The sequence below is a fragment of the Sphaeramia orbicularis genome, chromosome 20 (genome assembly GCF_902148855.1).
Source record: "Sphaeramia orbicularis chromosome 20, fSphaOr1.1, whole genome shotgun sequence".
Taxonomy (NCBI): Eukaryota; Metazoa; Chordata; class Actinopteri; order Kurtiformes; family Apogonidae; genus Sphaeramia; species Sphaeramia orbicularis.
Window position 1 is genome coordinate 15,302,534 of NC_043976.1, and position 17,270 is coordinate 15,319,803.

General features: G+C 34.1%; 1 protein-coding gene across 1 annotated transcript in view; it reads left to right on the forward strand.

Annotated features, from left to right (window-relative positions):
• The first annotated feature begins 3,621 nt into the window (after positions 1 to 3,621).
• The window catches only part of cdh19 (cadherin 19, type 2), a 111,485-nt gene continuing 97,836 nt past the window's right edge, over positions 3,622 to 17,270 (forward strand). The window contains exon 1 of the mRNA XM_030123970.1: positions 3,622 to 3,771. The gene's annotated coding sequence lies outside the window, so the exon portion shown is untranslated. The remainder of the gene's footprint in view (positions 3,772 to 17,270) is intronic.

The following is a 17,270-nucleotide window of genomic DNA, read 5'->3' on the forward strand; positions in this document are numbered from 1 at the left end:
AGTATATCACCATTATTTATACAACATGACACGACGATGAATGCTGATTTGACCAGGCTCACCTTTATCTTGTAGCAAATATGCTGACCATTATTCGGCGGCCATTATTTGACGGCCCCCGAAATGTCACCAGAGACGGAAAGATAGTGAGATTCACTTCGGAGTCGAGCAGAGGCAGTTAGTGTAAATAATTCCTGCTGGCACTAAACCATAGCTTTCATCTGTGATGTTCTTTTGCAGTGGTTGGTCCACACTCCATCATTATAACGAGGGAGGCTCAATTAGACAAGGTCTACAATGGGGGTTTTAAATGTCACAGTGCAGGTCCTGACATTTCTCTGTTTGATATGGAATCAGAATGGGAGCCATGGAGTTCACAGGGAGAACTAATCTCAACTTGCAAAATAACAAATTCCACCCAGTCACAGATTCTGAAGGAAGGTTGGTGTGGGTACTTTGGAGACATTTACACCCGGCAATGCTACTTTGCCCTGTGTATGGGGATCTAATGGTTGAATTTATTAGCATTGTTTAGGCGTGTAATTAGCCCTCGGGGGTTACCATGTCAAAATAGTGTTTATGATAAGTAAGTAATGAATGCTGTTTGGTTGTTTTATCCTAAAGGTTATGTGGTTGTCCAATCAAAGCTGGCTCAAAAGTGGCAAACTTGTACAGTCTGATCACAATCAAGGGTACCAGAAAAGGTGCACATATAGATAAAAAATAATAATGCTCTGTCAAAAAATCAGAAAGGCCATTTTATTTGTCTAATATTTATGGAAGTAAATCTGTCTCATCAGATTTTGAATTATAAAAGCCACTGAATTTCTAGCACTGAATTTTTTAGCGCTGAAAATAGGTATCTGAATTTTTTGTCTCTCAATTTAACTATGTTCATAAATTTAAAATAAAAAATTTCAGATGCAAAAAATTCAGATGCAAAAAATTCAGGACACCAAGGATAAGCAATCGATTCTATCTCAAGTCGAACTGACAGCCAGCCAATTGAGTTACGTTAGGTTGGTCAAGTGACGCCAAGGCAGGAAGATGGTCAGCGTAGATGTGTGATCTGAATTTTTTGCATCAGAATTTTTTGCTTCTTGATTTTTTGCTTCTGATTTTTTTATTCTAAATTCATGAACATAGTTGAATTCAGAGACAAAAAATTCAGATACTTAATTTTAGTGTAAAAAAAATTCAGTGCAAGAAATTCAATGGCTTTTATAATTCAAAATCTGATGAGATAGATTTATTTCCATAGATATTTTTCTTTTAAAGTCCAAAATATTTTTGTTTTATGGTGTCTACTAAAAATTTCGCAGGCTTGTACCCCTGTCAAATCAGAAATTATTGGGTGTACGGACACTACAGCCTCATAGCCTCCATATTTAATGCCTACAAAGATAAACAACAGTTTCAGCACTCAGGAGAATCATGCATTGTTTATTGCATAGATGTCGTGTCCAAAGCATGCGTGCTGAAAAATTCCATATATTGACAGAAACAATAAAATTAGACCCACATATTTTGATATGGTGTACGGACTCTACAAGATTGGAATGGAAATCTGTCTGACCACATGGTCGCGTCTCTGTTAGATCTGTAACTAAGTCTTCCTGGTACAGGAGGAAAGAAACATTTGGGAACAAGTTATAACAATATATCTATAAGGCATATACGCCATATTATTGATGGAAGTATATTGGTGTACGGACACTACATGAATTTTGGTGAACAACGCGCCATTGAAAACATGCGGTTCGACATAAACATCCGTTTGACACATTGTTACCAAATTTTCTGCAGCCAGGGAGCATACCAAAATCTGTCTAGTTGTGCATATTTAGTCATAATAATACTGAAATAACAGGTTCCCATTCTATTATTACAATTAAAGGGCTGTAAAAGAAGGGTTTTCACAACAAAATGGTTGATTGTCTTAATACTGAAAATAAGAATTGATAATCAAACAGCTGTTCAGCAAAAATGATCAATAAATGAAAAGCAATGTGATGTGTGTATTTTGTTATAAAAAAGACACAGGAGCTGAGTAGGAATTATTTATTGTGTTACAAAACATTATGTACAATAATTTTTCTCTCTTATAACAATAAAATTGTGCACATGTTTTCACGCTCATTGGGTCACAATTTTATCAGTTTTTATCCAGTTTTCTTCAAATTTGGAGGATTGCAAGATCTAGTAATAAGATGGCCAAAGAAACATTTTGGGAATGGTTTGGGGGGGTATCTTTTTGCAATACTGATTAATAACTAGGGATGGGAATCAAGAACCGGATCCCAATAGCTTGGTTCCTTGGTATCGTTTGCCTGCCTGCTTAATGATTCTGCTTATCGATTCTGCCTTCGTTGTGCATGTGCGACGACGTCACGCGTACGCTGCATTGTTTTGGTCAGAACGTAGCCAACATGGTGTTGAGGCAGAAATGATCTAAAAAGACGACACCAGGTCCACTGGGACACTGTCAAAGCTTCCATGTCTTCAGAAGGGGGAAATCCCTCCAATATGTTCAAACATTTGTCCACAGCATGTGAATCATTTACAGGAATGTCACGTATTTGATACGCTACTTTGCGACACTTGTGAATGTAGCGGCAGCGTGAACACCAGGCCCGGTTCCGGTGCGGGCAACAAACGTCATACCCAAATACAAGTTTCCAAAGGCAGGGGAAAGGAAATGAAGTGCACAACAACAGGAGACGAGCCGAGCTGAGTCAAAGTGGTTCGACGTAGTGGACATGTGGCAATAGAGGAATTGGTAAAGCATCTTTAGTTTCACTTTCACTGCACGCCGACGCTGCCCCCCCTGAACCAGGCCCGGCGTCATCTATTATTATTAATTGTACATACTGTATATGGCATATTTTCTGTGCAGATGGAAATATAGAAGACAGTTCATACAAACACACCTGTTTGTACTCTTTTCTCTTTCACCCAATGAGAATCGATAAGAGAACCGATAAGGAATCGATTCAATAAGCAGAATTGATTATGGAATCGGAATCGTTAAATTCTTAATGATTCCCATCCCTAGTTATGTGGTTGTCCAATCAAAGCTGGCTCAAAAGTGGCAAACTTGTAGTAATTGGAGTGACCATAATAACTAGTGCATGTAAACAACTGGGGGAGTGTGGATGACAAACAATCTGGAGTTATTTTGCAACCGGAGGTCGAATTTTTGACCAATTTTGACCACATCAGGACGAGGCATGCCGGAACAACATGCCTCCTCATCTTGAATGTCAAAAAACAGACTGTTGCCTTCGTATCAGTAGCAGAAAAAGTGGCCTTACAGTAGATGAATTACCATGAGTCCATGCTCCAGCTTCTCTCCAATAAAGTGCTGGATTGTTCACCAAAATTCAGAGAAAGAACAAGAGAGGGTGCAGACATAGAAATCCATTTGTATGTCCGGGCTGTGACTATTTGCATGGCCATGAAGGCCCTAAGTGTTCTGCAGTGTTCAGATGCGAATCCCAGACAATAGAGCCAGTGTTTGTTCTTCCCGGGAAGTTTAAGAAGGACAGAAAAAGGGAGTGAAGACGAAGAAAAGGGGAGGTCGTCAAGCAGAAAGGATTACGCATTGTGAGAACCACACGCATTCGCTCCTGCTATTGTGGTGGTTGAATTACTTTCCAGTACCAGGGTATTTAGTTAAGCAGATTGTGTTTTCTTGCATTCCGAGATGATCTCTCTTGACGGTGCTCGGTGACAAGTGGCTTGGGCGACGGCTGAAGTACACACAAACAGGTGGGTGTGGTGGTGCGCCGCGCATCCGATAGTAAATTGTCTTTTGTTAGGAGATAATAAGATGCAGTTTTAAGCTAGGATAAGACAGGAAGTATGTACAGAGAAATACAAAGAGCGAGGAGGTTTTCAACATTAAAAGGGATTCAATAGACCAGCAGAGAAGACGAAAGTCATTATAGTTGAGTACAATCAATTTTAAATAAAACCCTGGGGTTCTTTGTGTTTGTCACAGGCAGAAATCAGTAAATTTCCTGCATCATTTAAGATTGCTGCTGGCATTTTGGCAGTGTTGTGCTTTTTGAAATAAATGCAGTTTTGAAAAACGCTGAAGAAAGGACAGTTAGACTATTAATAAAATGTCAACAAAATCAACAGAAAAACACAGATTCATGGATTTTTCTTCAGATGTTTGACTTTGCTCTTCGTGGCTTCTGTAGTAATGGTCTGGAAATGTGTTCCGAATGAAGGAGTTTTTTGGATTTTGCACTGAATAAGTTACCATTGTGTTCTGGCAGGAGGCCTGAAGTGTGTAGCACTTTAAGCTTTTAGTGGATAGTTCACCTTGAAAAGCCAAATAAAACTTGTTGTTCCGAGTAGATTTAAAATGTGGCACGACAAAATACTTATTTAAGAGTTTATCTGACCTTTCCTTAAGTAAAATATTCTCAAAATAATGTTACCTTCATTTTGGTCCACTCAACACTGAAAGGAAGTAAAATGACGCATAAATACTGGTGTTACAGAACAAACCTTGGCAAAACAGCGACATGTGCAACTGTAACTGTGGTTTTATGTGTCAGGTTTTAAACGTGGAATTGTTGCGTAAGTGTGAACAACTTGTGTACGTGGCAAGTTAATATTGAAGCATTGAAACCCAGGAAAGTGAAATTTTTAGCTTTTTTTTTTTTTTTTTTTACATTAAACAATTATCTTGACTGGAAACTGCATAATGCAACAGTTTTTTCAGATACATTCTAAAAACTATTTTCAATATTTTATTTTTTAATGGAACGTCCTTTGCAATGGACAGCATTTTTTAAGTAAAACTGTCAAACTTTTGTCCCCTACAGAGGACAAAAACACATTTCTGGGTCTCAGGACACTATAACAGATTTAAATAAAAAAAAATAATAATAATAATAATTAGAAGAAGAAGACTGTGGCAATAGCATATCAAAAATGACCAGGCTTATGTTATATATTTTTATTGACTACTGTTTCCAATATATTTGATGGAAATCTAGGTCTTTCCACGAAACTGGGTTTATTTTGGTATCTAGCACTTTTCCAGCTTGTTAGACCCAATAATAAAAGAGAAATTTAGACATATTTCTCCCCAGGATGTACCTAATGATGACCTCAGATAAGTGCAAAAAAAATTTGGCTCTTTATCCTCTCAGCCATCCCAAAATTAATGAGTTTTTAATAAAATATTGAGGCCAAAAATAGGACCAAAATTGGGACAGGAAAAGCTACCTATGTGTCAGTGCATTTTATTTTGAAAACATGGCTTGAAATGGTGTTATATACCACTATAAATATAGACACTGTGTTAAATTTGACGATCCTAGTGGTTTTTCTTATCCAGATGTGTTTTTTTTATGAATCTCAGTCTCATTCCAGGTTTTGTATGTAACCCATCGTGTCCACTCATGTTACATACAGAACCTGCCCATTTAAGCACATATAAATCACAAGTGATTTTTCAATAGTGGTCATTTTTGTGAAACGCTCTTCCTTGCATAATCAGTTTGATTCCCAAAATGTACCTGTGAGAGAATAAAAAAATATTCGAAAAAATTTTAGCGTGGAATTTTTGTGTCCTTTTTACCGTGTTACATGCAGATTCTTGTATTAAAAAAATATAAAAATGTATTTTATCTGATAAATAGTTTCTCTTTTATCTCATTAAGTATTTATTTTTCAAATAGACCCAAAGTGCTTCCAAACTTATTTCATAACATTAATCTACATCGTGTTTGAATTTTTAGCCCCATGTCCTGTTTCATAGAAGCACTTATTTACTTTTTAAACACATCCCAACTTTTCTAGAATTTTGGTTACATAAGATAATAATTACTTATTAGATTAGTATTAGAAGTCCTTTGCCTTTATCATTATTTAAAAATCTGCCTAATAATTTATGAGGTGTAGTTTTCTATTTAACGGTGCATTGATTCCTGTTTTTTTCTAATCCAGACATGCAGGTTTTTCATGAATCTCAGTCTCATTCCAGGTTGCGTGCGTAACCCATTGTGTCCACTTGCGTTACATGCATAACCTGCCCATTTAAACACAAAAAAATCTCAAGTGATTTTGCAACAGCGGTCATTTTTGTGAAACATTTTACCTTGCATAATTACTTCGATTCCCAAAATGTACCTGTGAGAGAATAAAAAGATATTCGAAAAAATAGTAACGCGTAATTTTTCCTTTTTACAGAGTTACATGCAGATTTTTGTATGCGCGCGTCAAAGAAAAATGTGTTATATCTGAAAAATAGTTTTTATCTCAGTAAATATTTATTTTTAGACTCAAAGTGCTTTAGTCTATATCTTGTTTGAATTTTTAGGCCCTGTGTCCTGCTTTTAGCACCAGTTTCATGGAAGCACCCATCTATATTTTTATTTTAGTGTTAAGGCCTTTCTCATTATATTTATTTAATTGGAACAGAATATAAAAACAATGAAAATATAAGTCATAAATGTAATGAGAAAACAGCCTACATACATTACTAAGTTATTATAATAATGATTGTCTGTATTCTCTTTGACATTACCTCATCTGTAAACATGATTTCTGCCTGAGTCACAGTGGACAGACCCTCACGGTGGTGAAAACAACGACTCCCATTATCCCAGGCTACTTGACGACGTCATCAAACCACATCTTTTATTATTGTTTGGACTGAGAATCCTTCAGCAGCAGAAATGACGTACTGTACATTTAAAGCTTATGAGGTTTATTGTCTGTTCTGAGTATTTTATACATGTCTGACGTAAGAGACTTGATTGTTATTCATACACAAGTGCACATAGAATGTTTAATTGCGTCACTCTTCAGTATTTTGTGCTAGTATTGATAATTAAAAGTAGGTAAAGTAGTGGTTCCCAACCTTTTTTGGCCCGTGACCCCATTTTAACATCACAAATTTCTGGCTACCCCAGACATTCAAAACAGAGACTTTTTTTTTTTTGGCTAAAATGTAGTTGTTTTTGATCTTGTAATAGTTTGCTATGCTATGTTTCAAATAAAGGTTAATTTTAGATGACATTTAGTCTATATAATGTATATTATTATGGACGGAGGCAGAACAGCCAGGCGTAGATTACTGCACAATGAATGAATGAATGTTTTTATTATTGTGTCTTGCATAAAAAAACATGCCCAACCCTTACATGGGCTTCTAAGACACCAAAAATACACACCAAAAATCAAATACCAGACAATAGGCACAAAAGATATGAACAAAACAAAATACTGACCTATTTAAACAAACACATCTGCCACTTTTTCCAGGCTTTACAAACAAATAATGCTAATTTATATACATTAGAACTAAACAACCATTTCATCTTGTCATCATCAGTGCTCCAGAACATATCAGGATTTCGGATACACAAAGTGAGAATTTTATTTTCCTTGGTCAGGATATGTACAGTCAGACCAGCTTGGATTTACAAGGCTGACAATTAATACTGAACAAACAAGAACTCAAACTATGAACTAGAAGCACTCGGAGAGCGCAGACCTCCGCCAAGGCTGATCAGTGGCCCCCCCCGTGGGCCCCCCCACCCCCGATCACCACCAAAATGTAATCATTTCTTCCTTATCCCATTTCCAACAAACCCTGAAAATTTCATCCAAATCTGTCCATAACTTTTTGAGTTATGTGGCACAATAACGGACAGACAAACAAACAAACAGACAAACAAACAAACAAACAAACCCTGGCAAAAACATAACCTCCTTGGCGGAGGTAATAATTATGAAAGAGCTGCAGCATCTGAAACTGACCACAATGAACATTTGACAGATAAATAGAACCACAGTGCTTCAGTTTCAGCTTCAGAAGTTGTCATGTCTTTTATGAATATGATTGTCTCTCTCAACTCACCATACATTTTTATTAGTACATTTTTGGTTTTTTTATTTATTTGTTTTCTTTTATCAATTACTAGAAATTTCAGGCAACCCCATTTGAATTCCAGGCGACCCCACATGGGGTCCCGACCCCAAGGTTGAAAAACACTGCAATAAACCCATAAATAATGACAACGACAAATTTTCTTAGTGAAAAATTATGTAGAAAAAATTGAAGTGAAAAAAATAACATTACACTGTGAAAATATTTACATTTACAAAACTATTCTTTCACAATAAAATGCAAATAAATACATAAATAAAAACAAAGATGAACAACCTGAAATGTGCAATTTGAACAATATTCTGCCTGTTACTAAATGTTTTGTGCATTTATGGATCCACTGTGATCTGTAGTTGTGTTAATAATAAGAGATGGAATATTGTAGAAATTGTTCAAATTTTAGTTCCAAACTCCAAAATTTTAACAATATTCTGCCTGTTACTAAATATTTATGGAACACTGTGTGTAAGGCACGTGTATAAATAATAAGTCCAGGCATATTATTGTTAACCCTTTCATGCACACTGGTCACTAAAGTGGACAGTTATTCTACAGCTGTCCTCTTGTATTTATTTATTCATTCATTTTCTGAACCCGCTTTATCCTCACTAGGGTCACGGGGGTCGCTTGGAGCCTTTCCCAGCTACATAGGGGCGAAGGCGGGGAAAACCCTGGACAAGTCGCCAGTTCATCGCAGGGCTGAACATATAGAAACAAACCATCACTCACATTCACACCAATGAGCAATTTCGATTAACCAATTAACCTATCAGTGCATGTCTTTGAATGGTGGGAGGAAGCCGGAGTACCCGGAGAGAACCCACGCAGACACGGGGAGAACATGCAAACTCCACACAGAAAGGTCCCACCCCCCGTCAACTGGTGTTGGAATCGAACCCAGGACCTTCTTGCTGTGAGGCACGAGTGCTAACCAGTGCACCACCGTGTCACCGTATTTATTTATTTATTTTTTAATCAATAACTAGAAATTTCAGGTGACCCCATTTGAATTCCAGGTGACCCCACGTGGGGTCCCGACCCCAAGGTTGAAAAACACTGCCTTACCTTTAACTCTTTAAAATCTGACGTGTCATCGCTGACACACCCTGCGCATATTTTTATTAGTATTTTATTTTACCAGATAAAATCAGTTGAGAACAGCTTCTCATTTACAATGATGACCTGGGAAGAGGCCCCAACAGACAAAAAACAACGATAAAACAAAACAGAACAGAACAAAAGAAAAACGGATAAAAGGAAACCGTACAGATGAATCCAAGACTCGCAATCAATGGTGAAGAGACTATGAAGTTAAATTATGAAGTTATGAATTATAAAAGAGCTGCAGCATCTGAAACCGACCGCAATGAACATTTGAAAGATAAACAGTACCACAGTGCTTCAGTTTCAGCTTCAGTTGTCATGTCTTTTATGTATTCTGATTGTCTCTCTCAACTCACCATATATTTTTTATTAGTACATTTTTATTGTTATCAATTACTAGAAATTTCAGGTGACCCCCTATAGCATCTTGACCCCAAAGCTGAAAAACACTGAGGTAAAGTGTATGAATAAATAACTGTCAGGTATATAAAATATATTATTGCACATGAAGATCCAATGAAAGTAATTTCCACTTATATCTGATATTATCTTCTATTTGATATAATACTAGGTTGTTCCTCAATCAGTTTTTTTCATCCTCACAATTAGATCTTTTCTATTTTCCATTCTGTGTTTGTAGCTTTAACTGCAAATTAAATTGTCTCCCATGATGAAAAGGCAGCAGACAACCTATAAGATGTAGTGTACCGCTGATGAATGGAAGTGGAAATCCGTATCACTTTGCTCAACCGGAATGATTTCCACTTGTGTGAGTAATAAAATCAAACAAATTACTTACTAACAAGTACATGATGGTTTGACATTCCCCTGTAGTTTCAGCTCGGTCCCCGGACTCATTTGGGGTCCTGATTTAGGTAACAGTAACTACATGTCAGGGTTATTGTTTTACAGCGCTGAACAATAAACAACAAGCCTCGTGACAAGATCCCGAAGGACCAATTAAGAATAGTTTGTCTTGGAAGGATGAATCTCAAAGAACTGATGCTTAACTGATGGCTTTTCTCCGACACCGCAAATGACTGTAGTGTAAATGAGAGGTTTGACTCTATCTATCTATATAAGGGGTGTCAAACATGCGGCCCGGGGGCCAAATGGGTCCAGTTCAGCCCCTGGGATGTTTTTGCCAAGTGCAAAAATTCCAGAGTCTTGAATTGAATTAAGCAAAAAATAAAAAATTAGCTTGAATTAAGGAAAAAAATCTTGAATTAAGCCAAAAAAAAAAAAAAAATCTTCAATTTAGTAAAAAAAATCTTGAATTAAGCCAAAAAAAATCTGTAATTAAGTTAAAAAAAAATCTCAAATTAAGCCAAAAAAAAAACTTCAGTTAAGTAAAAAAAAATCTTGAATTAAGCCAAAAAAAAAAACAAATCTTCAATTAAGTAAAAAAAAAAAAATCTTGATTTAAGCCAAAAAAAAATCTTCAATTAAATAAAAAAAAAAAATCTTGAATTAAGCCAAAAAAATCTTCAATTAAGTAAACAAAAATCTTGAATTAAGCCAAAAAAATCTTCAATTAAGTTAAAAAAAATCTTTACTTAAGCCAAAAAAAAATCTCGAATTAAGCCAAAAAAAATTCTTCAATTAAGTAAAAAAAAATCTTGAATTAAGCCAAAAAAAAAAAATCTTCAATTAAGTAAAAAAAAAATCTTGATTTAAGCCAAAAAAAATCTTCAATTAAGTTAAAAAAAAACAATCTTCAATCAAGCCAAAAAAATCTTCAATAAAGTTAAAAAAATCTTTAATTAAGTAAAAAAAAAATCTTCAACTAAGGCAAAAAACAACAAAAAATCTTCAATTAAGTAAAAAAAAATCTCGAATTAAGCAAAAAAAAAAAAATCTTCAAGTAAGTAAAAAAAAATCTTGATTTAAGCCAAAAAAAAAAAATCTTCAATTAAGTTAAAAAAAAAAAATCTTCAATTAAGCCAAAAAAATCTTCAATTAAGTTAAAAAAAGGCTTTAATTAAGCCAAAAATAAATCTTCAATTAAGTAAAAACAATCTTGAATTAAGCCAAAAAAACCAAAAATCTTCAATTGAATAAAAAAAAATCTTGATTTAAGCCAAAAAAAATCTTCAATTAAGTTAAAAAAAAATCTTCAATTAAACAAAAGAAAAAATCTTCAATTAAGTAAAAATAATCTTCAATTAAGCCAAAGAAATCTAAAATTAACAACTTATTTTTTTTTCTTTGTTTTAGTGCAAAAAATAACATTAAATTATGAAAATATTTACATTTACAAACTATCCTGTAACAATATAATGTGAATAACCTGAACAAATATGAACAACCTGAATTGTCTAAAGAAAATTAAGCACAATTTTAACAATTTTTCTGCCTGTTCCTCAGTGTTTAGTGTCTTTGTAGATCTGATCCATAATGCACATGAACAAATGAGAAGTTGAGGAATAATATTGTTAAAATTGCACTAAATTTTCTTAAGTTTTTCAATTAAAATTTCAGTTTTTTCAGTTTTTTTTTTTTTGGGATAGTTTCTAAAAGTAAGTATTTTCATAATTTAATGGGTTTTTTTGCACTAAAACAAAGACAAAAATTTGGAGTTGTCATTATTTATAGGTTATTCTGTTATTATTTTTCTAATCCGGCCCACTTCAGATCAAATTTATCTGCATATGGCCCCTGAACTAAAATGAGTTTGACACCCCTGATCTATATAGTACCGTTTATAACTTTGTACAGTGACAAATTTTCATTCAATCATTTCATTCATGATTCAATTACTGCCTTAAACACCAAGTTAGAAGATTTATGGATGAAACACAACGTAATTAATGAGCGTATAGAGTTAGCACGGCTACGTAGCAGCGTGTATCGATATTGATGTGTCATCCACAATGTCAAGTAGAAGACTCTTTTTTCTTTATTGCTGCCTTTCAGCATTTGCGCTGGCACATTAGACACATTTTTAATAGCATCCTCCAACCATTTCTACAACAGAGCGACATTTTATTAGCTAGAACACATCACCATATAGGAAAATAATGTGACGGTCTCAGCGCATAGGGTTTAGTGTCTTTGTAGATCTGATCCATAATGCACATGAACAAATGAGAAGTTGAGGAATAATATTGTTAAAATTGCACTAAATTTTCTTAAGTTTTTCAATTAAAATTTCAGTTTTTTCAGTTTTTTTTTTTTTTGGGATAGTTTCTAAAAGTAAGTATTTTCATAATTTAATGGGTTTTTTTGCACTAAAACAAAGACAAAAATTTGGAGTTGTCATTATTTATAGGTTATTCTGTTATTATTTTTCTAATCCGGCCCACTTCAGATCAAATTTATCTGCATATGGCCCCTGAACTAAACTGAGTTTGACACCCCTGATCTATATAGTACCGTTTCTAACTTTGTACAGCGACAAATTTTCATTCAATCATTTCATTCATGATTCAATTACTGCCTTAAACACCAAGTTAGAAGATTTATGGATGAAACACAACGTAATTAATGAGCGTATAGAGTTAGCACGGCTACGTAGCAGCGTGTATCGATATTGATGTGTCATCCACAATGTCAAGTAGAAGACTCTTTTTTCTTTATTGCTGCCTTTCAGCATTTGCGCTGGCACATTAGACACATTTTTAATAGCATCCTCCAACCATTTCTACAACAGAGCGACATTTTATTAGCTAGAACACATCACCATATAGGAAAATAATGTGACGGTCTCAGCGCATAGGGTTTAGTGTCTTTGTAGATCTGATCCATAATGCACATGAACAAATGAGAAGTTGAGGAATAATATTGTTAAAATTGCACTAAATTTTCTTAAGTTTTTCAATTAAAATTTCAGTTTTTTCAGTTTTTTTTTTTTTGGGATAGTTTCTAAAAGTAAGTATTTTCATAATTTAATGGGTTTTTTTGCACTAAAACAAAGACAAAAATTTGGAGTTGTCATTATTTATAGGTTATTCTGTTATTATTTTTCTAATCCGGCCCACTTCAGATCAAATTTATCTGCATATGGCCCCTGAACTAAAATGAGTTTGACACCCCTGATCTATATAGTACCGTTTATAACTTTGTACAGTGACAAATTTTCATTCAATCATTTCATTCATGATTCAATTACTGCCTTAAACACCAAGTTAGAAGATTTATGGATGAAACACAACGTAATTAATGAGCGTATAGAGTTAGCACGGCTACGTAGCAGCGTGTATCGATATTGATGTGTCATCCACAATGTCAAGTAGAAGACTCTTTTTTCTTTATTGCTGCCTTTCAGCATTTGCGCTGGCACATTAGACACATTTTTAATAGCATCCTCCAACCATTTCTACAACAGAGCGACATTTTATTAGCTAGAACACATCACCATATAGGAAAATAATGTGACGGTCTCAGCGCATCTAGTGCTTAACATTGTGAGACTGGAGCTCATTGTCATTCTGTCATGCGCTAGACTAGCGTACTGTACATAGGCTACAGGAGGTCTGCTGGAAATGGGAGGAAGGCCTATTAGAGGTAATGAATGGCTGTCAACCACAGGGCACTCTGCATGTACCGCATGTCATGTAGAAATGAGAATTTCTTTTGAAAGGAGAAAATTGACCATATAGTCTAATGGTGTTCTTTTAGATTTCTTTTTTTTTTCCTCTTGATTTTCCACCGTACACATACACGTCTGAGTGGTACCTGACAGAACCCAATCGAAAAGCTTCACGCATATGATCAATCGCCGTTCTTTTACGCTCCTCCATTATTAAACACTATCAATATCCCTGTCACACACGGACACATGTTTTACTTGCTCCTTAATACCTTTGCTATTTACAGTCTCAGAGCGAACTGGGAGTTTTTGGGCACGACCATTATTTCCCCAGAATTTCATCACTTATTTCTAGAAAGACCTATCTTGTTAAATTGGCACCTAAACATCTGTTGACCTGTGCACTATTCCAGCCACATCAGTAAAGTCTGATACCCCCACAGGAAGATTTTTAAGTAGACTTCTTGGCATGTTGGCAGCTGAGCAGTTGCTCGGAGTAACATCATTGAGGGCTGTTGTCTCGATTTGGCTCAAGGCGTTCGGTTTGGGCACGTGCTTGGCAGCCCTATGAAGGACCATAACAGCTCACGATTCACTGGCCACTAATTGGAATGTCACTCCACAATGCTCGGAGATATGAATACGGCGTGTAAAGACATACATAAGCACAAACACATACTCTCATTCGCGTTTCTATCGAAATTGAATTTCAGAAATGAAAGCCCGCATCAGTAATTGATTTTACCAGCTCATTACAAATGGGCCTCGACAGCTAATTTACTTTTACAAGATTAAACATGACCATTATGAGCGGGTAAAGCATTAATACTGCAGCTGCTCTAACTGCTGAAACAACTTCCTACAGTATATTACATTTTAAATCTTCACTGGGACCACCCGTGCTAAAAATGCACGCACTTGGGTTTCTGCAAAAGCTCTGGATTAAAGTGTCCACATTGGGACTCTATATGTTATGAGCTGATATTACATTGTCAGAAAACACCATTAAAATGGTTCAAATTATGGCTGCGAGTACGTCTAACCCTTAATAATATCTGATCCCATGACTGGAGAGGAGTAAAGTTGGTAACACTTTATAATAAGTACACACTATGAAGCATTAGTTAAGCATTAACAAACACTGAATTCATCATTTATAAAGCACATTTTTGACATAAATACTCATTAATATATGGTTTATAAGTACAGTTATAAATGTTTTACTCATCATTAATACGCTCATTAGTTATGCATTAACAAATACTGAATTCATCATTTATAAAGCATATTTCTGACATGAATACTCATTAATATATGGTTTATAAGTACAGTTATAAATGTTTTACTCATCATTAATAAAGTCATTAGTTATGCATTAACAAATACTGAATTCATCATTTATAAAGCATATTTCTGACATGAATACTCATTAATATATGGTTTATAAGTACAGTTATAAATGTTTTACTCATCATTAATAAAGTCATTAGTTATGCATTAACAAATACTGAATTCATCATTTATAAAGCATATTTTTGACATAAATACTCATTAATATATGGTTTATAAGTACCGTTATAAATGTTTTACTCATCATTAATAAGCTCATTAGTTATGCATTAACAAATACTGAATTCATCATTTATAAAGCATATTTTTGACATAAATACTCATTAATATATGGTTTATAAGTACCGTTATAAATGTTTTACTCATCATTAATAAGCTCATTAGTTATGCATTAACAAATACTGAATTCATCATTTATAAAGCATATTTTTGACATAAATACTCATTAATATATGGTTTATAAGTACAGTTATAAATGTTTTACTCATCATTAATAAAGTCATTAGTTATGCATTAACAAATACTGAATTCATCATTCATAAAGCATATTCCTGACATAAATACTCATTAATATATGGTTTATAAGCACAGTTATAATGGTTTTGCTCATCATTAATGAGAACATTAGTTATGGATTAACAAATACTGAATTCATCATTTATAAAGCATATTTCTGACACGAATACTCATTCATATATGGTTTATAACCCTTTCATGCATGAATTATGAGAACTTTAGTTGAGTTTTTTTCCTGAGTGTTTTTATTCCTCTTTAGGCATGAAAAAAAAACCCAAAAAAACAATGCGATTGAAATTTTTTTATGAATCTATTTTTCATGGAGTTACAAAAATGTCTACACAGCTGGAAACCAGTTTTTGAAGCAAAAAAACATGTATTCAAAATCCATCATCAGAAAGTGATAAACTGCGTGAAAACTATGAAATAAAAACATTTGTCATGCAGCTAATCTGATGTTTTCTCACATTTTAACATATTCTACAGGGTGTCCCATAAGTCTCCATACATAGGAGACATAATACGTTCCATACATATATGGTTCTAACATGTTTTTCTTTATATTTCTTCTTTATAGTTCTTCAGCAGTGGAGGACACGCATTGAAATGTGTTCCCGACAAAATGGCAGTCATATAGAGCATATTATAGAAATAAAAATGATTTATGTCAAGAAACGTTTATTTTTCCTATGTATGGAGACTTATGGGACACCCTGTAATACTAGTTATTACTAACTTAATACAGACAATATGCAAAAAAAAAAACCTTTTTGATTAAGAAAACTGTTGATTACAGTCTAATAACAATTAGCAACTGATTTAACACATGTTACTGCAGATCAGGTTTATTAACCTGATCTGCAAAGTTACAGTAATGGTATGAATTACAGTGTATTATGGGATGATGCATAAGCGTCCACTGTGTTGGCTGATATGGAACTAAAACAACAAAACCCATGAATATATAAGAGAAGAGCTGGAGAAGAACTGTCCACTGTAGTGACCAGTATCCATGAAAGGGCAAAGTTATAAATGTTTTACTCATCATTAATAAGCAGATCAGTTATGGATTAACAAATACTGAATTTATCATTTATAAAGCATATTTCTGACATAAATACTCATTCATATATGGTTTATAAGTACAGTTATAAATGTTTTACTCATCATTAATAAGCAGATTAGTTAAGCATTAACAAACACTGAATTCATCATTCATTAAGCATATTCCTGACATAAATACTCATTAATATATGGTTTATAAGCACAGTTATAATGGTTTTGCTCATCATTAATGAGAACATTAGTTATGGATTAACAAATACTGAATTCATCATTTATAAAGCATATTTCTGACATCAATACTCATTCATATATGGTTTATAACCCTTTCATGCATGAATTATGAGAACTTTAGTTGAGTTTTTTCCCTGAGTGTTTTTATTCCTCTTTAGGCATGAAAAAAAAAACCAAAAAAACAATGCGATTGAAATTTTTTTATGAATCTATTTTTCATGGAGTTACAAAAATGTCTACACAGCTGGAAACCAGTTTTTGAAGCAAAAAAACATGTATTCAAAATCCATCATCAGAAAGTGATAAACTGCGTGAAAACTATGAAATAAAAACATTTGTCATGCAGCTAATCTGATGTTTTCTCACATTTTAACATATTCTACAGGGTGTCCCATAAGTCTCCATACATAGGAGACATAATACGTTCCATACATATATGGTTCTAACATGTATTTCTTTATATTTCTTCTTTATAGTTCTTCAGCAGTGGAGGACATGCATTGAAATGTGTTCCCGACAAAATGGCAGTCATATAGAGCATATTATAGAAATAAA